This window comes from Salmo trutta, unplaced genomic scaffold, assembly GCF_901001165.1.
Source record: "Salmo trutta unplaced genomic scaffold, fSalTru1.1, whole genome shotgun sequence".
Taxonomy (NCBI): domain Eukaryota; kingdom Metazoa; phylum Chordata; class Actinopteri; order Salmoniformes; family Salmonidae; genus Salmo; species Salmo trutta.
The window spans coordinates 22,643-49,461 of record NW_021822982.1 but is presented as its reverse complement, the minus strand read 5'-3'; the positions used below and the strand labels follow the sequence as shown (position 1 = coordinate 49,461).

General features: G+C 44.8%; 1 protein-coding gene and 1 long non-coding RNA gene across 2 annotated transcripts in view; both read left to right on the top strand.

The window, feature by feature from the left end:
- Nucleotides 1-26,819, top strand: part of LOC115187858 (dedicator of cytokinesis protein 1-like) — a 68,072-nt gene that overhangs the window by 20,679 nt on the left and 20,574 nt on the right. The window lies entirely within an intron of this gene.
- LOC115187859 (uncharacterized) lies at nucleotides 7,671-9,016 on the top strand. The gene is made up of 2 exons (XR_003876153.1): nucleotides 7,671-8,344; nucleotides 8,423-9,016. It is a non-coding gene; the product is annotated as an uncharacterized LOC115187859 (long non-coding RNA).

The following is a 26,819-nucleotide window of genomic DNA, read 5'->3' as shown; positions in this document are numbered from 1 at the left end:
ATGTTATGGTGTGTTTAATAGGGGTATAATAGATGTTATGGTCTGTTTAAAAGTGTCCTGTCTGCTGAATCCTTATTGGATTCGACCTGTAATCCTAATCCTTCCTCTGTTAGGGAATTCAGTCAAAGCTTTCACATCTTCCTTCAAATATAGAATATATATATATATATACCACTCTAGACACAATCCTGTAAAAGAATCCTTTCAAAGTGCCCAGCTTCATAATAGCAGTCCCCGCCACTCTCTCCAGCCTTCATCACTGAGCCTTTCACACTGTAACTGTGAACATGATATCCTGTCCAATGTTAGATGGAGTGAGCTGATATTAAATGACCTCTTCTCCGAGAGGAGGTCAGTGGTGGGCTATAATGAATGCTTTGTGGGCTCGTTAATTACTGGTGAGAGTGGTGCAGGAGGAGATGAATGGATGTTCTTAAAGAGTGAAGCCGGTCAGATGAAGAGATGAGGGAGTCCAGGCAGCTGGAGACACGGCTCTTTAACTCTGGCCCTCGCCGTCAATCCCACCACACACACACACACACCATCACTCCCACACAGACTCGTTACCTGTGTAAGTGGCGGCTGTCTGTTCCGCTACGTTGGTGACTAATACGGAAGCACCTGGACTGGCCACCTTGTTCCCTTTAAAGTGCACTACTTTATAGAGCCTCTGGTCAGTAGTAGGGTACTGGGTAGGGAACAGAGGGCCATTTGAGACGCGGACTAGAGCTCTCTCTCTGATAGGAGGAGGAGGAGGAGAGGACTCACTCTGATAGGAGGAGGAGAGGACTCACTCTGATAGGAGGAGGAGGAGGAGAGCTCTCTCTCTGATAGGAGGAGGAGGAGGAGAGGACTCACTCTGATAGGAGGAGGAGGAGGACTCACTCTGATAGGAGGAGGAGAGCTCTCTCTCTGATAGGAGGAGGAGGAGGAGAGGACTCACTCTGATAGGAGGAGGAGAGCTCTCTCTCTGATAGGAGGAGGAGAGGACTCACTCTGATAGGAGGAGGAGGAGGACTCACTCTGATAGGAGGAGGAGAGGACTCACTCTGATAGGAGGAGGAGGAGGACTCACTCTGATAGGAGGAGGAGGAGGACTCACTCTGATAGGAGGAGGAGGAGGACTCACTCTGATAGGAGGAGGAGAGGACTCACTCTGATAGGAGGAGGAGGAGGAGGACTCACTCTGATAGGAGGAGGAGGAGGACTCACTCTGATAGGAGGAGGAGAGGACTCACTCTGATAGGAGGAGGAGGATGACTCACTCTGATAGGAGGAGGAGAGGACTCACTCTGATAGGATGAGGACTCACTCTGATAGGAGGAGGAGAGGACTCACTCTGATAGGAGGAGGAGAGGACTCACTCTGATAGGAGGAGGAGGAGGACTCACTCTGATAGGAGGAGGAGAGGACTCACTCTGATAGGAGGAGGAGAGGACTCACTCTGATAGGAGGAGGAGAGGACTCACTCTGATAGGAGGAGGAGAGGACTCACTCTGATAGGAGGAGGAGGAGGACTCACTCTGATAGGAGGAGGAGGAGGACTCACTCTGATAGGAGGAGGAGGAGGACTCACTCTGATAGGAGGAGGAGAGGACTCACTCTGATAGGAGGAGGAGAGGACTCACTCTGATAGGAGGAGGAGAGGACTCACTCTGATAGGAGGAGGAGAGGACTCACTCTGATAGGAGGAGGAGAGGACTCACTCTGATAGGAGGAGGAGGAGGAGAGGACTCACTCTGATAGGAGGAGGAGGAGGACTCACTCTGATAGGAGGAGGAGAGGACTCACTCTGATAGGAGGAGGAGGAGGAGGACTCACTCTGATAGGAGGAGGAGGAGGAGGACTCACTCTGATAGGAGGAGGAGAGGACTCACTCTGATAGGAGGAGGAGAGGACTCACTCTGATAGGAGGAGGAGGAGGAGAGGACTCACTCTGATAGGAGGAGGAGAGGACTCACTCTGATAGGAGGAGGAGGAGGAGAGGACTCACTCTGATAGGAGGAGGAGACATTTTCTGTAGTTGCAGATCAGACCTGCACAACGGTCAGGAGGAATTTTGGACCATTGCTCTTTGCAAAACTGTTTCAGTTCAGCAATAGTCTTGGGATGTCTGATGTGAACTACTCTCTTGAGGTCATGCCACAGCATCTCAATCAGTTTGAGGTCAGGACTCTGACTGGGCCTCTCCAGAAGGTGTATTTTCTTCTGTTGAAGCCATTCTGTTGTTGATTTACTTCTGTGTTTTGGGTCGTTGTCCTGTTGCATCACCTAACTTCTGTTGAGCTTCAATTGGTGGACAGACAGCCTAACATTCTCCTGCAAAATATCTTGATAAACTTGGGAATTCATTTTTCTGTTGATGATAGCAAGCTGTCCGGGCCCTGAGGCAGCAAAGCAGCCCCAAACCATGATGCTCCCTCCACCATACTTCACAGTTGTTATGAGGTTTTGACGTTGGTGTGCTGTGCCTTTTTTTCTCCACATGGTGTTATGTGTTCCTTCCAAACAACTCAACTGTAGTTTCATCTGTCCACCCAATATTTAGCCAGTAGTGCTGTGGAACATCCAAGTGCTCTGTTGTAAACTACAGATGTTTTTTTGGACAGCAGTGGTTTCTTCCGTGGTGTCCTCCCATGAACACCATTCTTGTTTAGTGTTTTAAGTATCTCAGACTCGTCAACAGAGATGTTAGCATGTTCCAGAGATTTCTGTAAGTCTTTAGCTGAAACTCTAGGATTCTTCTTAACCTCATTGAGCGTTCTGCTCTGTGCTCTTGCAGTCATCTTTGCAGGACATTTTTTACATTTTACATTACGGCCACAATTTGTCTTACCGTGGACTGATGAACATCAAGGCTTTTAGAGATACTTTTGTAACCCTTTCCAGCTTTATGCAAGTCAACAATTCTTCATCTTAGGTCTTCTGAGATCTATTTTGTTTGAGGCATGGTTCACATCAGGCAATGATTCTTGTGAATAGCAAACTAACATTTTGAGTGTTGTTTTTATAGGGCAGCTGTAACCAACATCTCCAATCTCATCTCATTGATTGGACTCCAGGTTAGCTGACTCCTGACTCCAATTAGCTTTTGGAGAAGTCATTATCCTAGGGGTTCACATACGTTTTCCAACCTACACTGTGAATGTTTAAATGATGTATTCAATATAGACAACAGAAATACAATAATTTGTGTGTTATTAGTTTAAGCAGACGGTGTTTGTGTATTGTGGTGAGTTAGATGAAGATCAGATCAAATTTGATGACCAATTTATGCAGAAATCCAGGTATTTCCAAAGGGTTCACATACTTTTTCTTGCTACTGTATATACAGTACCTTCAGAAAGTATTCAGACCTCTTGACTTTTCCACATTTTGTTATGTTTCAGCCTTAGAAATGTTTGCAGTTTCTGCTGTTTTTTTTTTTTTTTTTTTTAACGGGAATATAACATTTACATTTTTGCAATGGTAAAAAAAACCTCACATTTACATAAGTATTCAGACCCTTTACTCAGTACTTTGTTGAAGCACCTTTGGCAGCGATTACAGCCTTGAGTCATCTTGGGTATTACGCTACAAGCTTGGTACACCTGTATTTGGGGAGTTCCTCCCATTCTTCTCTGCAGATCCTCTCAAGCTCTGTCAGGTTGGATGGGGAGCGTCGCTGCACAGCTATTTTCAGGTCTCTCCAGAGATGTTCAATCGGGTTCAAGTCCGGGCTCTGGCTGGGCCACTCAAAGACATTCAGAGACTTGTCCCGAAACCACTCCTTATTCTACAATGTAGAAAATTGTCAAAAAAAGAAAAACCCTGGTATGAGTAGGTGTCTTTTGACTGGTACTGTAAATACAGGGTGTAAAGTCTGTTGTTTTTAGAGCATGTATATACAGGATGTTTTCGTTAAAGATCTCTCTGTACTTTGCTCCGTTCATCTTTGCTTCGATCCTGACTAGTCTCCCTGCCGCTGTAAGGATGTTTCCAGGTTTCCTCCAGACGTGACGCTTGACATTCAGGCCAAAGAGTTCAATCTTGCTTTCATCAGACCATAGAATCTTGTTTCTCATGTTCTGAGGGTCTTTAGGTGCCTTTTGGCAAACTCCAAGTGGGCTGTCATGTGCCTTTTACTGAGGAGTGGCTTCCGTCTGGCCACTCTACCATAAAGTCCTGATTGGTTGGGTGCTGCAGAAATGGTTGTCCTTCTGGAAGGTTCTCCCACCTTCACAGAGGAACTATAGTGCTCTGTCAGAGTGACCATCGGGTTCTTGGTCACCTCCCTGACCAAGGCCCTTCTCCCCCGATTGCTCAGTTTGGCCGGGCAGCCAGCGCTAGGAAGAGTCTTGGTGGTTCCAAACTTCTTCCATTTAAGAATTATGGAGGCCACTGTGTTCTTGGGGACCTTCAATGCTGCAGACATGTGTTGGTACCCTTCCCCAGATCTGTGCCTCGACACAATCCTGTCTCGGAGCTCTATAGACAATTTGTTTGACCTCATGGCTTGGTTTTAGCTCTGACATGCACTGTCAACTGTGGGACCTTATATAGACAGGTGTGTGCCTTTCCAAATCATGTCCAATCAATTGAATTTACCACAGGTGGACTCCAATCAAGTTGTAGAAACATCTCAAGGATGATCAATGGAAACAGGATGCACCTGAGCTCAATTTGGAGTCTCATAGCAAAGGGTCTGAATACTTACGTTAATAAGTTATTTCTGTTTTTAATTTTTTAATAAATAAGCAAATAATTCTAAACCTGTTTTTTGCTTTGTCATTATGGAGTATTGTGTGTAGATTTTTTATTTTTTATTTATTTCACCTTTATTTAACCAGGTAGGCAAGTTGAGAACAAGTTCTCATTTACAATTGCGACCTGGCCAAGATAAAGCAAAGCAGTTCGACAACATACAACAACACAGAGTTACACATGGAGTAAAACAACATACAATCAATGATGCAGTAGAAAAAAAATAAGACTATATACAATGTGAGCAAATGAGGTGAGATAAGGGAGGTAAAGGCAAAAACAAAAAAGATTGCTGAGGATTCTTGTAGAATAAGGCAAGCATATCAAAATGTGGAAAAAGTCAATTCCCCCGAAGGCAGTGTGTGTGTACATGCTGAAGGTTGAGTGTTAATTCTATGGTAACACGATTAGCAGGGAGCTTTGGGTAGAGACAGGAGAGACCTAAGGAGGGGGAGGTAGCTGGACAGAGAACTGGGCATAGTGTTATAGTATTACAGACATCACTGCAGGACCATGCTGTGATTCCAGGTAGGTGTGTACATGCTGTAGAAATCTGCTGTATGAGGCCTGGTGATGACTGATAAAGTTGATGACCTTGTGAGACACCTTGCATAGAAGATCTCAGAGGGCTAGATGATCACAGGAATCACTTTGTTCTCTAGCACTGCATGTGGCATCTCTGATTTGCATGTTTCTCTCTCCCTCCCCTATTGTGATAATTGACATGGGCTTCTCATGGTAATCAGAACATATTGCAGAAACACTCCCTCACTTTGATCAGCCAATTAATAAACGGTTAAGATGAACAGTTTTGTCAGCCTCAGAAGCCGTTATCAATCTTCTTCTGTGATGATATGAGATTCATTAGTTGGACTTGCAAAAGTCCCACTTTAAATAATGTACAATTTATTTCTGACTTTGTCTTTGCAACGCTACTCCTCTTACATCATTTTAATCTAGAAGCGCCATTCAAACTTTAAAATGTGCTTACCATTCTGGAATAGTCTGTTATTATTTCACTTTTTGAAAAAAATATATATTTTAAACTCTTTGTCCTAAAAACAACTCGACTTTAATGGAATTGCATTAACATTCTAATGCTCCCATTGTTTCAAAACTCCCATGACTTCCAACATTAACATTCTAATTCTTCCATTGTTTAAAAACTCCCATGACTTCCAACATTAACATTCTAATGCTCCCATTGTTTCAAAACTCCCATGACTTCCAACATTAACATTCTAATGCTCCCATTGTTTAAAAACTCCCATGACTTCCAACATTCTAGTTACTGGAATGTAACATCAACTACATTTTATCTCAACTTTGAAAAGCAACTGACATTTTGACCACCTTCCCAACAACTTCAATAAAAACGTAGTGTATGATATCTTGGTCTACTTCTGCTATTCCAATCTGAAATCACAATGTAAAATGTGACTCATTTCAGGAAGCTAGGCTTATGTCGCATGTCACTACTTCACAGGAAAGCCATTTGAATATAAACATTAATAAAAACCTAAATGCGTTTTTTTGGGCAGAAATGCATTCTGGATCATGTGAACTGTCATTTGCCTTAATAACAAACTTGTATGCCATCTGTAAATACAATACAATTGTTAAATTAACAGCCAAGTTTGTTTAGTCACAGAAAAAGGCAGGGACCTTCCCCGCTACCCATGATTGGCTGAGATAATGGGTGGTCTGGACATGCTGAGAGATGAGTTAGGATTGGTCTGTCGTGTAGCAAGCTTCTGTCTATAACATGAGCTGCTCAGTATGTCTAGGTCATCCTTTCTAACGCTGCTTTTTAAAAGATATATCACGTAGTAGAAGTGCAAAGGTGTCGCTCTCCACTTTCTGGACGACTGAGTTTTGAAATCAGTGAAATGTACGGTGGAATTAGAGTATGATCGCTAAGGAGATGGAGAAAATGATGGCTTTTGATTGCGAAAATGCAGATGGAGGCTGTTGTATAAAACACCCGTCTCCGGATGACGTATTTAAACTAAGGGCTACCATGGCATCTGAGACAGAGGGAGAAGTCTATATCCATCTATACACGTAAAATAGTCTAGCTAGCTACATTTTCAGATATCACACATTTCTAATGTTGTCAAAGTCGCTTTCATTTCAAGTTAAAGCGTACTGTTAGCTAGCTAGCTAACATTATGTATGATCTGTGTAGTAATATTATTTCGTATCTCAGAGCCATTTGCATTGCTAGTTATTAGCCTAATGTTAGCTAGGTAGCTAAGATTAAACCTGGTTGGTTAGCTACCTGCAGATTCATGCACGGTAGTAAAGTTATGAGTCGGGATTCTGGTTAATTGTTTACCTAGCTAGCTAGCTACATATCTAAACAAAAGACTACACTATGCAAGTAACCATTTCAATAGAATTTTCATGATGTCACTTGTGACAACTGTCAATAGATGTAGCTGGTAAATTTGCTCTGGCTATCTGCTCCGATTTCAGAGCACTCATCTGAGTGTGCCAGGAGCGCAGAATAACTGACAAGTTTACAAACGCGCAGCACCCGTTGAATATGGCTGGTGTCAATAAACGTTTGCAAAAAAATGTAATTGTTGCCAGCAGTACAGTTACAGTCACCAACACTCTGGATAACATGTAAAACAGCCTAACCTGCTCTGCTAGGGAGAGTAAAATGGTCAGAGTGAAGTGTTCTCTCATTATGTGTCTGGAAGTAGCTAGCAAGCTAACCAACATTAGCCAGTTAGCTTGGGTGCTTGACTGCAGTTAGGTCAGAACGCTCGGATCAACCCTACTCCTCGGCCAGAGCATCCAGTGTGCGCTCTGAATGTCCCGATCGGACAACGCCCTGAATTTATGAACGGACAATCTGACAACTCTCTGAATTTACGAATGGACAATCTGACAACTCTCTGAATTTACAAACAGACAATCTGACAACGCCCTGAATTTACGAATGCCCTGAGCGCACTTTATCTCTCCAGATTGAATTTATGAACACACCCATAGTATAAATCAGCCTTTAGTCTTGAAATCTTTGGTTGTTTAGTACATGGGCTCACATGTGATTCTTAAAGAGCTGCATGGGGCTAAAGCTTAAGAGGTTTAGCTCCAAGGTTTTACTAGATTAGGTAAACAGAGATAGTAGTCTGTAATGATTTACTGGACTAGGTAAACAGTGGTAGTAGTATTTAATGATTTACTGGACTAGGTAAACAGTGGTAGTAGTATTTAATGATTTACTGGACTAGGTAAACAGTGGTAGTAGACTAATGATTTACTGGACTAGGTAAACAGTGGTAGTAGACTAATGATTTACTGGACTAGGTAAACAGTGGTAGTAGTCTTTAATGATTTACTGGACTAGGTAAACAGTAGTAGTAGTATTTAATGATTTACTGGACTAGGTAAACAGTGGTAGTAGTCTTTAATGATTTACTGGACTAGGTAAACAGTGGTATTAGTCTTTAATGATTTACTGGACTAGGTAAACAGAGATAGTAGTATTTAATGATTTACTGGACTAGGTAAACAGTGGTAGTAGTATTTAATGATTTACTGGACTAGGTAAACAGTGGTAGTAGTATTTAATGATTTACTGGACTAGGTAAACAGTGGTAGTAGACTAATGATTTACTGGACTAGGTAAACAGTGGTAGTAGTCTTTAATGATTTACTGGACTAGGTAAACAGTGGTAGTAGTATTTAATGATTTACTGGACTAGGTAAACAGTGGTAGTAGTCTTTAATGATTTACTGGACTAGGTAAACAGAGATAGTAGTCTTTAATGATGTAATGATTTACTGGACTAGGTAAACAGAGATAGTAGTCTGTAATAATTTATTAGACTTGGTAAACAGTGGTAGTGGTATCCAAAAAGAGAAGGGAGTTGCCGAGACGTGGAAAAGGATTTGGGTAACAAACAAGTTGATGAGAACTAAATCAATTACCCATCCATATCAGACGCTGTGGAAAATAAACATGACTCTAAATTGGTAATGAAGGATTGTGACCTTGGCTGTGAGCCTCAGAGCAATATGGCAGGCACCTATCCGTGCTAGCAGCTAGCATAATCCAGATTATCATCAGGGAACGCTCTCTGAACCCAATTAGTTACAAATACGATGCGCTGATAACTCCATGTCATTAGCATTCATGCTAGTGTGTGTTTGTGTGTGTTTCTTTGTGTGTGTGTGTGTATCACCCAAAAAACAACTTTGTGCTGAAGTTGGGGGCTGTTGAAGCGTAGACGGTATGTAGAAGAGGTTTCCTATACAAGGTAACATCCTCTCTGTGTTCTCTGTAGTAGCCCGTAGCTCAGGGAAATGTGCACTAGTATCCCCATCAATCTGTAGTAATGAGGTGAATACTCTGACCATTTGATGGATCGTATACTAATAGACATCACTATGATAAATATCAATGTACCTCATCAACACACATTCATAGGAAGTGGAGGTATTTTCTGTACTTCGTTCAGAAGTTGAAGATAAAAATGCATAATGGATATTTTGGTTTCTAACTGCTTGCAGAAGCCAACTTTATATTTAATTTAGTTATTTGTTTTTCCCAAACGGAATGCTATAAAATTAGTTAACTCTTTATGTGGATAGTCCATTTGTCCATGCTCACCTGACTATTAGTAACATTACAGCTAACTATCTATTAACCCTAACCTAACCCTAACCTAACCCAAACTATCTATTAACCCTAACCTAACCCTAACCTAACCCAAACTATCTATTAACCTGTCTGGGCTAGGGGGCAGTATTGAGAATTTTGGAAAAATATGTTCCCATTTTTAACTGCCTCCTACACCAACTCAGAAGCTAGAATATGCATATTATTGTTCAGGTTTGGATAGAAAACACTCTGAATTTTCTAAAACTGTTTGAATGGTGTCTGTGAGTATAACAGAACTCCTATGGCAGGCAAAAACCTGACAAGGTTTCAAGCAGGAAGTACCCTGTCTGACAAGGAGTCGTGCGTCTTGCATCTTTTTATTGAAAAGTAAGGATCTTAGCTGTAACGTGACAATTCCCAGGGCTCCAATAGGCTCTCAGAGCCCGCGAAATAACTGAAGGTTTACGAGGGAGCCTCAGGTTGAAACATATTATCGCCTTTTGTAAGTGGATGCTCCGAGGACCTTTGAATGATGCGCGTGCATGAGTCGCTTTTGAGGAGAAATTTTATTCGGCTGTTTAGGCTCAATGCATACTCCCGGTCGGAATATTATCACTTCTCTACGACATAAATGGCATAAAAATTGGTTTTAAACAGCGGTTGACATGCTTCGAAGTACGGTAATGGAATATTTAGACATTTTTGACACGCCAATGCGCCATGCGCAAAACCGGGAAGAAGCATTCTAGAACTCACGAACAAAACGTCGCTGTTTGGATATAACGATGGATTATTTGGGACCAAACCAACATTTGTTATTGAAGTAGAAGTCCTGGCAGTGTATTCTGATGAAGAACAAGCAAGGTAAGAACATTTTTCTTATAGGAAATGTGATTTTGGTGGATGCTGACCTGGGTGGGTATCTAAATAGCTAGCCCTGTAATGCCGGGCTATGTACTTAGATTATTGCAAAATGTGCTTCATCCGAAAAGCTATTTTAAAATCGGACATATCGAGTGCATAGAGGAGTAATGTATCTATAATTCTTAAAATAATTGTTATGCTTTTTGTGAACGTTTATCGTGAGTAATTTAGCAAACTGTTAGTAAATTCAACGGAAGTTTGCCGGGGGTTATGCGTTTTCTGAACGTCACATGCTAATGCAAAAAGCTGTTTTTTGATATAAATATGAACTTGATTGAACAGACATGCATGTATTGTATAACACAATGTCCTAGGTGTGTCATCTGATGAAGATCATCAAAGGTTAGTGCTGCATTTAGCTGTGGTTTGGGTTTATGTGACATGATATGCTAGCTTGAAAAATGGCTGTCTGATTTTTTCTGGCTGGGCACTCTGCTGACATAATCTAATGTTTTGCTTTCGTTGTAAAGCCTTTTTGAAATCGGACAGTGGGGTTAGATTAACGAGATTCTTGTCTTTAAATAGCAGTAAAATAGTCATATGTTTGAGAAATTGAAGTAATAGTATTTCTAACGATTCAAAAATCGCGCCACTGGAATATCAGTAGCTGTTACGTAGGTGGGACGAAATCGTCCCACATACCCCAGACAGGTTTAACCCTAACCTAACCCTAACCTAATCCTATCTATCTATTAACCCTAACCTAACCCTAACCTAACCCAAACTATCTATTAACCCTAACCCTAACCTAACCCAAACTATGTATTAACCCTAGACCTAACCCTAACATAACCTAACCCAAACTATGTATTAACCCTAGACCTAACCCTAACCCAAACTATGTATTAACCCTAACCCTAACCTAACCCTAACTATGTATTAACCCTAACCTAACCCAAACTATGTATTAACCCTAGACCTAACCCTAACCTAACCCTAACTATGTATTAACCCTAGACCTAACCCAAACTATGTATTAACCCTAGACCTAACCCTAACCTAACCCAAACTATTTATTAACCCTAGACCTAACCCTAACCTAACCCTATCTATCTATTAACCCTTGACCTAACCCTAACCTAACCATTATTCTAACCCTAACCGTAACCTTAGCAAGTAGTTGCTTATCAACAGGTAGTTTGTTGACAGTGAGCTATCCATATAGTGTGATCTTTAATGACTATAGGAAGTCAAAATATATTATGATTAGACTGCCTTCTGTGGGGTTTCCTGAACGTCTAAGACATGCTGATGGAGAAAACAGCCTCTGAAGTTGACTACTTTACTGTTGTTTTGTTCAGAGATCCCTATTAAATCTACCAGTCATTAACTTTTGTAGTTGTGTTTTGTTGCTCGTATATTGTAAAGCAGTGGTCTCTCTGCTGTTTGATTATCTTAGTTACAGTGTCCTCTGTAATTGTTGAGACATCATTTTCTCTTCTTATGGCTCTATACTCCAACAGTTTGGATTTTAAATCAAACCAGGATTGTGAATCCAGACTGTCGGCTTTAATGTCATGGTGTTTTTCATCCATACCGGGTGAACCGTTTTAAATTACAGCACTTCCTGTGCGCAGTCTCCCCATTTTAGGGCACCTAAAGTATTGGGGAAAATTCACTTGTGTATTAAAGGAGTAAAAATTGAAGTATTTGGTCCAATATTATATATATATATATATATATATATATATATATATATATATATATATATATATATATATATATATATATATATATATATATTAATATCAAGCTTTTGACTGTACATTTATGTTGGATGCATTTGCTGTTTGTTTTGGGTGTGTTTTAGATTATTTTGTGCCTATTAGAAATTAATGGTAAATAATCTATTATGTCATTTTGTAGTCAGTGTTATTGTAAATAAGAATAGAACATGTTTCTAAACACTTCTACATGAGTGTGGATGCTACCATAGTTACAGATAATCCTGATTGAATCGTGAATAATGATGAGAGAGAAAGTTACAGATGCACAAATATCGTACCCCTAAGACATGCTAACCTCTCACCATTACAATAACAGGGGAGGTTAGCATTTTATATCATACCCCCAAGACATGCTAACCTCTCACCATTACAATAACAGGGAGGGGTTAGCATTTTATATCATACCCCCAAGACATGCTAACCTCTCACCATTACAATAACAGGTGAGGTTAGCATTTTATATCATACCGCCAAGACATGCTAACCTCTCACCATTACAATAACAGGGAGGGGTTAGCATTTTATATCATACCCCCAAGACATGCTAACCTCTCACCATTACAATAACAGGTGAGGTTAGCATTTTATATCATACCCCCAAGACATGCTAACCTCTCACCATTACAATAACAGGTGAGGTTAGCATTTTATATCATACCGCCAAGACATGCTAACCTCTCACCATTACAATAACAGGGGAGGTTAGCATTGTATATCATACCCCTAACACATGCTAAACTCTCACCATTACAATAACAGGGGAGGTTAGCATTATATATCATACCCCCAAGACATGCTAAACTCTCACCATTACAATAACAGGGAGGGGTTAGCATTGTATATCATACCTCCAAGACATGCTAACCTCTCACCATTACAATAACAGGAGGGGTTAGCATTGTATATCGTACCCCTAACACATGCTAAACTCTCACCATTACAATAACAGGGAGGGGTTAGCGTTTTTGGAGGGTATGATATTTGTGTGTCTAACTTTTGGAGTATAGAACCAATATAATAAAAAAAAAATCCTTTCCCAATAATTACAGAGGGCACTATATATCATAATGGAGCTAGCAAGGCCAGCACAGATGTAGGAAGCCAGCAGAGCAGCAGAGCTGCTTCCCCTTGACAGATGTAGGAAGCCAGCAGAGCTGCTTCCCCTTGACAGATGTAGGAAGCCAGCAGAGCATCAGAGCTGCTTCCCCCTGACAGATGTAGGAAGCCAGCAGAGCAGCAGAGCAGCAGAGCTGCTTCCCCTTATTTATGTTTTATTTAACTAGGCAAGTCAGTTAAGAACAAATGACAGCCTAGGAACAGTGGGTTAACTGTCTTGTTCAGGGGCAGAACAACAGATTTTTACCTTGTCAGCTCGGGGATTCGATCTAGCAACCTTTCGAGTTACTGGCCCAACACACTAACCACTAGGCTACCTGCCGGCCCTCCACTCTAACCACTAGGCTACCTGCCGGCCCTTGACAGATGTAGGAATGCAGCAGAGGATTAGAGCTGATTCCCCTCAGCAGATGTAGGAATGCAGCAGAGGATTAGAGCTGATTCCCCTCAGCAGATGTAGGAATGCAGCAGAGGATTAGAGCTGATTCCCCTCAGCAGATGAAGGAATGCAGCAGAGGATTAGAGCTGATTCCCCTCAGCAGATGTGGGAATGCAGCAGAGGATTAGAGCTGATTCCCCTCAGCAGATGTAGGAATGCAGCAGAGGGTTAGAGCTGATTCCCCTCAGCAGATGTGGGAATGCAGCAGAGGGTTAGAGCTGATTCCCCTCAGCAGATGTAGGAATGCAGCAGAAGATTAGAGCTGATTCCCCTCAGCAGATGAAGGAATGCAGCAGAGGATTAGAGCTGATTCCCCTCAGCAGATGAAGGAATGCAGCAGAGGGTTAGAGCTGATTCCCCTCAGCAGATGTAGGAATGCAGCAGAGGATTAGAGCTGATTCCCCTCAGCAGATGAAGGAATGCAGCAGAGGGTTAGAGCTGATGCCCCTCAGCAGATGTAGGAATGCAGCAGAGGATTAGAGCTGATTCCCCTCAGCAGATGTAGGAATGCAGCAGAGGGTTAGAGCTGATCCCCCTCAGCAGATGAAGGAATGCAGCAGAGGATTAGAGCTGATTCCCCTCAGCAGATGTAGGAATGCAGCAGAGGGTTAGAGCTGATTCCCCTCAGCAGATGAAGGAATGCAGCAGAGGATTAGAGCTGATTCCCCTCAGCAGATGTGGGAATGCAGCAGAGGGATAGAGCTGATTCCCCTCAGCAGATGTGTGAATGCAGCAGAGGATTAGAGCTGATTCCCCTCAGCAGATGAAGGAATGCAGCAGAGGATTAGAGCTGATTCCCCTCAGCAGATGTGGGAATGCAGCAGAGGGTTAGAGCTGATTCCCCTCAGCAGATGAAGGAATGCAGCAGAGGGTTAGAGCTGATTCCCCTCAGCAGATGAAGGAATGCAGCAGAGGGTTAGAGCTGATTCCCCTCAGCAGATGAAGGAATGCAGCAGAGGATTAGAGCTGATTCCCCTCAGCAGATGTGGGAATGCAGCAGAGGGTTAGAGCTGATTCCCCTCAGCAGATGTGGGAATGCAGCAGAGGATTAGAGCTGATTCCCCTCAGCAGATGTGGGAATGCAGCAGAGGGTTAGAGCTGATTCCCCTCAGCAGATGTGGGAATGCAGCAGAGGGTTAGAGCTGATTCCCCTCAGCAGATGTGGGAATGCAGCAGAGGGTTAGAGCTGATTCCCCTCACCAGATGTGGGAATGCAGCAGAGGGTTAGAGCCGTTTCCCCTCAGCAGATGTCCATGTTTAATAATGCAAGCTGGAGAGAGCATTGAAGCTAGATACATATATCCCTTAAGTGTTTGTGTGTGTGTGTGTGTGTGTGTGTGTGTGTGTGTGTGTGTGTGTGTGTGTGTGTGTGTGTGTGTGTGTGTGTGTGTGTGTGCGCGTACCGTTGTATTGTATTCTCGTTAGTCATTCCAAGACAGTATAAGTAGGTCTCCTGGAAATGACAGGGTAATTTACTGCATAAGGAGACTGTTATTGTGATGGACGGGACTTTGCTGGATAAACAATGTTTACAGTGTTTTATTACATTTCTTTAATGGTTTATCAAGCAAGCAGTGGAACGGTATGTCTTTCAGTACATCATCTGATAAATGTCTGGACTCCATTATTTACTAATTATTACACTTATAGACCTACTGCAGAGAGACTGTTTCTCTCTGTAGTCTGCAGTGTTGTGTTGAGTCATTATTATAGACCGACTGCAGAGAGACTGTCTGTAGTCTATAGTGTTGTGTTCAGTCATTATTATAGACCTACTGCAGAGAGACTGTCTCTCTCTCTCTCTCTCTCTCTCTCTCTCTCTCTCTCTGTAGTCTACAGTGTTGTGTTGAGTCATTATTATAGACCTACTGCAGAGAGACTGTCTCTCTCTCTCTCTCTCTCTCTCTCTCTCTCTCTCTCTGTAGTCTACAGTGTTGTGTTGAGTCATTATTATAGACCTACTGCAGAGAGACTGTTTCTCTCTGTAGTCTATAGTGTTGTGTTCAGTCATTATTATAGACCGACTGCAGAGAGACTTTCTCTCTGTAGTCTATAGTGTTGTGTTCAGTCATTATTATAGACCGACTGCAGAGAGACTGTCTCTCTCTGTAGTCTATAGTGTTGTGTTCAGTCATTATTATAGACCTACTGCAGAGAGACTGTTTCTCTCTGTAGTCTATAGTGTTTTCTAGTCACATTATTGAATATTGAGCAACAACCGTCACGGTTCAGGGACTCCGATCCCGTAGAGGTTAACATCAGGGTCATGATGACATCACAACATTAACATCAGGGTCATGATGACATCACAACATTAACATCAGGGTCATGATGACATTAACATCAGGGTCATGATGACATCACAACATTAACATCAGGGTCATGATGACATCACAACATTAACATCAGGGTCATGATGACATCACAACATTAACATCAGGGTCATGATGACATCACGACATTAACATCAGGGTCATGATGACATCACGACATTAACATCAGGGTCATGATGACATCACAACAGCTAAACATTAACATCAGGGTCATGATGACATCACAACATTAACATCAGGGTCATGATGACATCACAACATTAACATCAGGGTCATGATGACATCACAACATTAACATCAGGTTCATGATGACATCACGACATTAACATCAGGGTCATGATGACATTAACATCAGGGTCATGATGACATCACGACAGCTAAACATTTACATCTCTGTTTTAAAAAACGTTTTTGCCTTATTGTTGCTATTATTATGATGTTGATATGTTCCCTGCACTGTTGAGAGGAGAGCTCACCAATAATTATGTCATTGTACCGTTTACACCCAGCTACAATGAAATGAATACTTGGGAGCGCTCCTCTCAACAGTGCAGTGAACATATCAGAAGAATAAAGTGTGATTTGATTTGGACATGCTGACTAAGTGTAAACTGCACCGTTTAGTTGACCTGGCCAGTCCAGTCCAGGGGACTGCTGCTGTGGGCATCCATCCAGGTAGACATCCAATATAAAGCAGTAATATTTCTCTAGTGGACAGGTGCAATGGATGGAAACATACTTTACCATTTACCCCGGCTGGCGCTGAGCCTATCATCTATATTGGCATGTTCACAGCTGCAGAAAATTGAGTGAGGTTTGGAGTAGGGAAGAGGAGAGAGTCAGCTCAGGCAGACTGGGCTTTAGTAGTGTGGTCACGGCTGCTGCTGGGTGAGTGCTAGAGGGGGGTGATTCAGGAGTCTCCACCACCGAGGGTAGAGATAGAGACATGGGGGTGTTTCAGGAGTCTCCACCACCGAGGGTAGAGATAGAGACATGGGGGGTTGGGGGTGTTTCAGGAGTCTCCACCACCGAGGGTAGAGATAGAGACATGGGGGGTTGGGGGGTGATTCAGGAGTCTCCACCACCGAGGGTAGAGATAGAGACATGGGGGGTTGGGGGGTGTTTCAGGAGTCTCCACCACCGAGGGTAGAGATAGAGACATGGGGGGGTTGGGGGGGTTTCAGGAGTCTCCACCACCGAGGGTAGAGATAGAGACATGGGGGGGTTGGGGGGGTTTCAGGAGTCTCCACCACCGAGGGTAGAGATAGAGACATGGGGGGGTTGGGGGGTGTTTCAGGAGTCTCCACCACCGAGGGTAGAGATAGAGACATGGGGGGTTGGGGGTGTTTCAGGAGTCTCCACCACCGAGGGTAGAGATAGAGACATGGGGGGTTGGGGGTGATTCAGGAGTCTCCACCACCGAGGGTAGAGATAGAGACATGGGGGGTTGGGGGGTGATTCAGGAGTCTCCACCACCGAGGGTAAATATAGAGACATGGGGGGTTGGGGGTGATTCAGGAGTCTCCACCACCGAGGGTAAATATAGAGACATGGGGGGGTTGGGGCTGTTTCAGGAGTCTCCACCACCGAGGGTAGAGATAGAGACATGGGGGGTTGGGGGGTGATTCAGGAGTCTCCACCACCGAGGGTAAATATAGAGACATGGGGGGTTGGGGGTGATTCAGGAGTCTCCACCACCGAGGGTAAATATAGAGACATGGGGGGGTTGGGGCTGTTTCAGGAGTCTCCACCACCGAGGGTAGAGATAGAGACATGGGGGGTTGGGGGGTGATTCAGGAGTCTCCACCACCGAGGGTAGAGATAGAGACATGGGGGGTTGGGGGGTGTTTCAGGAGTCTCCACCACCGAGGGTAGAGATAGAGACATGGGGGTTGGGGGGTGATTCAGGAGTCTCCACCACCGAGGGTAGAGATAGAGACATGGGGGGTTGGGGGTGATTCAGGAGTCTCCACCACCGAGGGTAAATATAGAGACATGGGGGGGTTGGGGGGGTTTCAGGAGTCTCCACCACCGAGGGTAGAGATAGAGACATGGGGGGTTGGGGGGTGTTTCAGGAGTCTCCACCACCGAGGGTAGAGATAGAGACATGGGGGGGTTGGGGGGTGTTTCAGGAGTCTCCACCACCGAGGGTAGAGATAGAGACATGGGGGGTGATTCAGGAGTCTCCACCACCGAGGGTAGAGATAGAGACATGGGGGGGTTGGGGGTGTTTCAGGAGTCTCCACCACCGAGGGTAGAGATAGAGACATGGGGGGTTGGGGGGTGTTTCAGGAGTCTCCACCACCGAGGGTAGAGATAGAGACATGGGGGGTTGGGGGGGGTTTCAGGAGTCTCCACCACCGAGGGGTAAAGATAGAGACATGGGGGGGTTGGGGGTGTTTCAGGAGTCTCCACCACCGAGGGTAGAGATAGAGACATGGGGGTGGTTGGGGAGGGTTTCAGGAGTCTCCACCACCGAGGGTAAAGATAGAGACATGGGGGGGTTGGGGGGGTTTCAGGAGTCTCCACCACCGAGGGTAGAGATAGAGACATGGGGGGTTGGGGGGTGTTTCAGGAGTCTCCACCACCGACGGTAAATATAGAGACATGGGGGGGTTGGGGGTGTTTCAGGAGTCTCCATCACCGAGGGTAAAGAGAGAGACATGGGGGGGTTGGGGGGGTTTCAGGAGTCTCCACCACCGAGGGTAGAGATAGAGACATGGGGTGTTGGGGGTGATTCAGGAGTCTCCACCACCGAGGGTAAATATAGACACATGGGGGGGTTGGGGGTGTTTCAGGAGTCTCCACCACCGAGGGTAAATATAGAGACATGGGGGGTTGGGGGTGATTCAGGAGTCTCCACCACCGACGGTAAATATAGAGACATGGGGGGGTTGGGGGTGATTCAGGAGTCTCCACCACCGAGGGGTAAAGATAGAGACATGGGGGGGTTGGGGGGTGATTCAGGAGTCTCCACCACCGAGGGTAGAGATAGAGACATGGGGGGTTGGGGGTGATTCAGGAGTCTCCACCACCGAGGGTAGAGATAGAGACATGGGGGGTTGGGGGTGATTCAGGAGTCTCCACCACCGAGGGTAAATATAGAGACATGGGGGGGTTGGGGGGTGTTTCAGGAGTCTCCACCACCGAGGATAGAGACATGGGGGTGTTTCAGGAGTCTCCACCACCGAGGGTAAAGATAGAGACATGGGGGTTGGGGGGGTTTCAGGAGTCTCCACCACCGAGGGTAAAGATAGAGACATGGGGGTTGGGGGGGTTTCAGGAGTCTCCACCACCGAGGGTGGAGATAGAGACATGGGGGATTGGGGGTGTTTCAGGAGTCTCCACCACCGAGGGTAAATATAGAGACATGGGGGGGTTGGGGGTGTTTCAGGAGTCTCCACCACCGACGGTAAATATAGAGACATGGGGGGGTTGGGGGTGTTTCAGGAGTCTCCATCACCGAGGGTAAATATAGAGACATGGGGGGGTTGGGGGTGTTTCAGGAGTCTCCATCACCGAGGGTAAAGAGAGAGACATGGGGGGGTTGGGGGGGTTTCAGGAGTCTCCACCACCGAGGGTAGAGATAGAGACATGGGGGGTTGGGGGGGTTTCAGGAGTCTCCACCACCGAGGGTAAATATAGAGACATGGGGTGTTTCAGGAGTCTCCACCACCGAGGGTAAATATAGAGACATGGGGGGTTGGGGGGGTTTCAGGAGTCTCCACCACCGAGGGTAAAGATAGAGACATGGGGGGTTGGGGGTGTTTCAGGAGTCTCCACCACCGAGGGTAAATATAGAGACATGGGGGTGGTTGGGGGGTGATTCAGGAGTCTCCACCACCGAGGGTAAAGATAGAGACATGGGGGGTTGGGGGTGTTTCAGGAGTCTCCACCACCGAGGGTAAAGATAGAGACATGGGGGGTTGGGGGGTGTTTCAGGAGTCTCCACCACCGAGGGTAAATATAGAGACATGGGGTGTTTCAGGAGTCTCCACCACCGAGGGTAAAGATAGAGACATGGGGGGTTGGGGGGTGTTTCAGGAGTCTCCACCACCGAGGGTAAATATAGAGACATGGGGGGGTTGGGGGTGTTTCAGGAGTCTCCACCACCGAGGGTAAATATAGAGACATGGGGTGTTTCAGGAGTCTCCACCACCGAGGGTAAATATAGAGACATGGGGGGGTTGGGGGTGTTTCAGGAGTCTCCACCACCGAGGGTAAAGATAGAGACATGGGGGGTTGGGGGGTGATTCAGGAGTCTCCACCACCGAGGGTAAATATAGAGACATGGGGGGGTTGGGGGTGTTTCAGGAGTCTCCACCACCGAGGGTAAATATAGAGACATGGGGGGGTTGGGGGTGTTTCAGGAGTCTCCACCACCGAGGGTAAATATAGAGACATGGGGGGTTGGGGGGTGTTTCAGGAGTCTCCACCACCGAGGGTAAATATAGAGACATGGGGGGGTTGGGGGTGTTTCAGGAGTCTCCACCACCGAGGGTAAATATAGAGACATGGGGGGGTTGGGGGTGTTTCAGGAGTCTCCACCACCAAGGGTAAATATAGAGACATGGGGGGGTTGGGGGGGTTTCAGGAGTCTCCACCACCGAGGGTAAATATAGAGACATGGGGGGGTTGGGGGGGTTTCAGGAGTCTCCACCACCGAGGGTAAATATAGAGACATGGGGTGTTTCAGGAGTCTCCACCACCGAGGGTAAAGATAGAGACATGGGGGGTTGGGGGGGTTTCAGGAGCCTCCACCACCGAGGGTAAATATAGAGACATGGGGGGGTTGGGGGTGTTTCAGGAGTCTCCACCACCGAGGGTAAATATAGAGACATGAACATCTAAAGGGTTTCTGGAGGGGCTCTGAAACACTTCACCTTTGTGCTTAATGACTAATGGGACTCCTGATATGTAGCACGCTCAGATTAGCCTTGGATAACATTCAGGTTACCCCTGGATAATATTCAGGTTAGTCCTGGATAACATTCAGGTTAGCCGTGGATAATATTCAGGTTAGTCCTGGATAACATTCAGGTTAGCCGTGGATAACATTCAGGTTAGCCCTGGATAACATTCAGGTTAGCCCTGGATAACATTCAGGTTAGCCCTGGATAACATTCAGGTTAGCCTTGGATAACATTCAGGTTAGCCCTGGATAACATTCAGGTTAGCCCTGGATAACATTCAGGTTAGCCGTGGATAACATTCAGGTTAGCCTTGGATAACATTCAGGTTAGCCCTGGATAACATTCAGGTTAGCCCTGGATAACATTCAGGTTAGCCGTGGATAATATTCAGGTTAGCCGTGGATAACATTCAGGTTAGCCGTGGATAACATTCAGGTTAGCCGTGGATAACATTCAGGTTAGCCTTGGATAACATTCAGGTTAGCCCTGGATAACATTCAGGTTAGCCGTGGATAACATTCAGGTTAGTCCTGGATAACATTCAGGTTAGCCGTGGATAACATTCAGGTTAGCCGTGGATAACATTCAGGTTAGCCCTGGATAACATTCAGGTTAGCCGTGGATAACATTCAGGTTAGCCCTGGATAACATTCAGGTTAGCCGTGGATAACATTCAGGTTAGTCCTGGATAACATTCAGGTTAGCCGTGGATTACATTCAGGTTAGCCTTGGATAACATTCAGGTTAGCCCTGGATAACATTCAGGTTAGCCGTGGATAACATTCAGGTTAGTCCTGGATAACATTCAGGTTAGCCGTGGATAACATTCAGGTTAGCCTTGGATAACATTCAGGTTAGCCCTGGATAACATTCAGGTTAGCCATGGATAACATTCAGGTTAGCCCTGGATAACATTCAGGTTAGCCGTGGATAACATTCAGGTTAGTCCTGGATAACATTCAGGTTAGCCGTGGATTACATTCAGGTTAGCCTTGGATAACATTCAGGTTAGCCCTGGATAACATTCAGGTTAGCCGTGGATAACATTCAGGTTAGTCCTGGATAACATTCAGGTTAGTCCTGGATAACATTCAGGTTAGCCGTGGATAACATTCAGGTTAGCCCTGGATAACATTGAGGTTAGCCGTGGATAACATTCAGGTTAGCCCTGGATAACATTCAGGTTAGCCCTGGATAACACTAGCTTCTCTCAGGTTAGATCCCGGGGCTCTCACCCTGAGGGGCTGGGAGAGGGAGACTGAGCTAACCTAGCTTCTCTCAGGTTAGATCCCTGAGGGGCTGGGAGAGGGAGACTGAGCTAACCTAGCTTCTCTCAGGTTAGATCCCCAGGGCTCTCACCCTGAGGGGCTGGGAGAGGGAGACTGAGCTAACCTAGCTTCTCTCAGGTTAGATCCCCAGGGCTGTCACCCTGAGGGGCTGGGAGAGGGAGACTGAGCTAACCTAGCTTCTCTCAGGTTAGATCCCGGGGCTCTCACCCTGAGGGGCTGGGAGAGGGAGACTGAGCTAACCTAGCTTCTCTCAGGTTAGATCCCTGAGGGGCTGGGAGAGAGAGACTGAGCTAACCTAGCTTCTCTCAGGTTAGATCCCCGGGGCTCTCACCCTGAGGGGCTGGGAGAGGGAGACTGAGCTAACCTAGCTTCTCTCAGGTTAGATCCCCGGGGCTGTCACCCTGAGGGGCTGGGAGAGGGAGACTGAGCTAACCTAGCTTCTCTCATGTTAGATCCCGGGGCTCTCACCCTGAGAGGCTGGGAGAGGGAGACTGAGCTAACCTAGCTTCTCTCATGTTAGATCCCGGGGCTCTCACCCTGAGGGGCTGGGAGAGGGAGATTGAGCTAACCTAGCTTCTCTCATGTTACATCCCTGGGGCTCTCACCCTGAGGGGCTGGGAGAGGGAGACTGAGCTAACCTAGCTTCTCTCAGGTTAGATCCCGGGGCTCTCACCCTGAGGGGCTGGGAGAGGGAGACTGAGCTAACCTAGCTTCTCTCAGGTTAGATCCCGGGGCTCTCACCCTGAGGGGCTGGGAGAGGGAGACTGAGCTAACCTAGCTTCTCTCAGGCAGGGTTGAACTGAAGTCTAGATTACACTGTACATTTGAGGACACCCTCATGTGAATGTGAACACTAGGATCTTGGATCACTCCCTCGTTGAATTATGAAAGATTGTCTGACTATGTCAAACGTTACTGACAACATCGCTGCTGGATATAGAGTAAGACTGATTGTACAGAATAGTGGAGGGAATCTAGGACGAGCCTGAAAGGTATTATCCAACCTTTGTTCAGCTTTATTTCTGATTTAGGTTCCCCTTGGCTACTGTACTACAGTGATTCTTCCTTTAAGAGTTGTGGCGTTCTGCAGCACAGCTTTTGGGGGGGGGGGGGGCCGTAGAATTCTATGACATAGTTACTTAAGTGTCAGCCATTGTTGCCAGAATGACGTCATTTACCACAATCTGCCACCATCTACCACAAAACCGTCACGGCATAGAGATCAAAACGTTTAAAGGAAGAACCAGTGAATGTTCCCTGAGGTGGATAAACACAGAGTTATACTCCTAAAACCTGCTGGAAATCCAGATTAGCCATCTGGCAATTCTGGCAAATGCCAGATGGGCCGGAATCATCTTTTAGTTGGTTAGGCTGGTCAAAATTGGTGCACACAAAAAAAAACGTTGACAAAAAAATAAATAAATAAGTGACGCTGCCGGGGGCCTGTTCAGATGTCTCTGTTGTCATGATAATCTATAATGAGCAGCCGGCTGATCAGTGGGCAACGGCGGCCCCCCCCCCCTTTTTTTTTTTATAGGCTGTGCTGAGGTCCCGCAAATTCACATTGAAGGTCAAACGCGGCATCATCAAAGAGATCTGAAAATGGCTTTATTCTGTGTTCTCTAGCCTACTTCCTGGATGCGCGTTGTATTACAGTATGTGAGTGAACACAGTCTCTGTCAATCACTTTCTCACAGTTTGATCCAGACTGGTTTTCTCTGACAACACACACACACACACAGTATTCTCAGTGGTTATCTAACCCCCCCTCCCCCCCTCCCCGCTGGCTTGACCTTTGGGAACCAGGCCTTCTGTGAGCCCAGATGACAATTCAGTCCCATTATCTGTCTGTCTTACAGCGGAACAACAGGTCATGCCGCTAGAGATTTATGTTTCACGCTGAAGGAGAAAAACAGAAAAACAACCCATTACATGAGATTAAAGGGATATTACTTGTCAGCACTTAATTCATTTGTGGCATTTGTACTCTCTCAGTCTTTTTGTACTGGTGACTTTGTAATTCACAGGTCAAACTGAAATATGAATCCCTTACATCAAACACACTAATCCTTTGGATTGAACCGTTAAAATAGACAACATTGTAGAAAACGGACAAGTTTGGTGGGAGATCAAACAGACCCAGTCCATACTGTAGCAGGTAGTAGCCTATAGGCTGAACACATATCCTGATGTACTGTAGGGTGGAGCATCGTAATGATATGGTGATATGTAGGGTGGAACATAGTAATGATGGGGTGATATGTAGGGTGGAACATAGTAATGATGGGGTGATATGTAGGGTGGAACATAGTAATGATGGGGTGATATGTAGGGTGGAACATAGTAATGATATGGTGATATGTAGGGTGGAACATAGTAATGATGGGGTGATATGTAGGGTGGAACATAGTAATGGTATGGTGATATGTAGGGTGGAACATAGTAATGATGGGGTGATATGTAGGGTGGAACATAGTAATGATGGGGTGATATGTAGGGTGGAACATAGTAATGATGGGGTGATATGTAGGGTGGAACATAGTAATGATATGGTGATATGTAGGGTGGGGGTGGAACATAGTAATGATATGGTGATATGTAGGGTGGAACATAGTAATGATATGGTGATATGTAGGGTGGAACATAGTAATGATATGGTGATATGTAGGGTGGAACATAGTAATGATGGGGTGATATGTAGGGTGGAACATAGTAATGATATGGTGATATGTAGGGTGGGGGGTGGAACATAGTAATGATATGGTGATATGTAGGGTGGAACATAGTAATGATATGGTGATATGTAGGGTGGAACATAGTAATGATATGGTGATATGTAGGGTGGAACATAGTAATGATGGGGTGATATGTAGGGTGGAACATAGTAATGATGGGGTGATATGTAGGGTGGAACATAGTAATGATATGGTGATATGTAGGGTGGGGGTGGAACATAGTAATGATGGGGTGATATGTAGGGTGGAACATAGTAATGATATGGTGATATGTAGGGTGGAACATAGTAATGATGGGGTGATATGTAGGGTGGAACAGTAATGATATGGTGATATGTAGGGTGGAACATAGTAATGGTATGGTGATATGTAGGGTGGAACATAGTAATGATGGGGTGATATGTAGGGTGGAACATAGTAATGATGGGGTGATATGTAGGGTGGAACATAGTAATGATATGGTGATATGTAGGGTGGAACATAGTAATGATGGGGTGATATGTAGGGTGGAACATAGTAATGATATGGTGATATGTAGGGTGGAACATAGTAATGATGGGGTGATATGTAGGGTGGAACATAGTAATGATATGGTGATATGTAGGGTGGAACATAGTAATGATATGGTGATATGTAGGGTGGAACATAGTAATGATGGGTGATATGTAGGGTGGAACATAGTAATGATATGGTGATATGTAGGGTGGAACATAGTAATGATGGGGTGATATGTAGGGTGGAACATAGTAATGATGGGGTGATATGTAGGGTGGAGCATAGTAATGATATGGTGATATGTAGGGTGGAACATAGTAATGATGGGGTGATATGTAGGGTGGGGGTGGAACATAGTAATGATGGTGTGATATGTAGGGTGGAACATAGTAATGATGGGGTGATATGTAGGGTGGAACATAGTAATGATATGGTGATATGTAGGGTGGGGGTGGAACATAGTAATGATGGGGTGATATGTAGGGTGGAACATAGTAATGATATGGTGATATGTAGGGTGGAACATAGTAATGATGGGGTGATATGTAGGGTGGAACATAGTAATGATGGGGTGATATGTAGGGTGGAACATATTAATGATATGGTGATATGTAGGGTGGAACATAGTAATGATGGGGTGATATGTAGGGTGGAACATAGTAGTGATATGTAGGGTGGAACATAGTAATGATATGGTGATATGTAGGGTGGGGGCGGAACATAGTAATGATGAGTGATATGTAGGGTGGAACATAGTAATGATGGGGTGATATGTAGGGTGGAACATAGTAATGATGGGGTGATATGTAGGGTGGAACATAGTAATGATATGGTGATATGTAGGGTGGAACATAGTAATGATGGGGTGATATGTAGAGTGGAACATAGTAATGATATGGTGATATGTAGGGTGGAACATAGTAATGATGGGGTGATTTGTAGGGTGGAACATAGTAATGATATGGTGATATGTAGGGTGGAACATAGTAATGATATGGTGATATGTAGGGTGGAACATAGTAATGATATGGTGATATGTAGGGTGGAACATAGTAATGATGGGGTGATATGTAGGGTGGAACATAGTAATGATATGGTGATATGTAGGGTGGAACATAGTAATGATATGGTGATATGTAGGGTGGGGGTGGAACATAGTAATGATGGGGTGATATGTAGGGTGGGGGGTGGAGCATAGTAATGATATGGTGATATGTAGGGTGGGGGCGGAACATAGTAATGATATGGTGATATGTAGGGTGGAACATAGTAATGATATGGTGATATGTAGGGTGGAACATAGTAATGATATGGTGATATGTAGGGTGGGGGTGGAACATAGTAATGATGGTGTGATATGTAGGGTGGAACATAGTAATGATGGGGTGATATGTAGGGTGGAACATAGTAATGATATGGTGATATGTAGGGTGGAACATAGTAATGATATGGTGATATGTAGGGTGGAACATAGTAATGATGGGGTG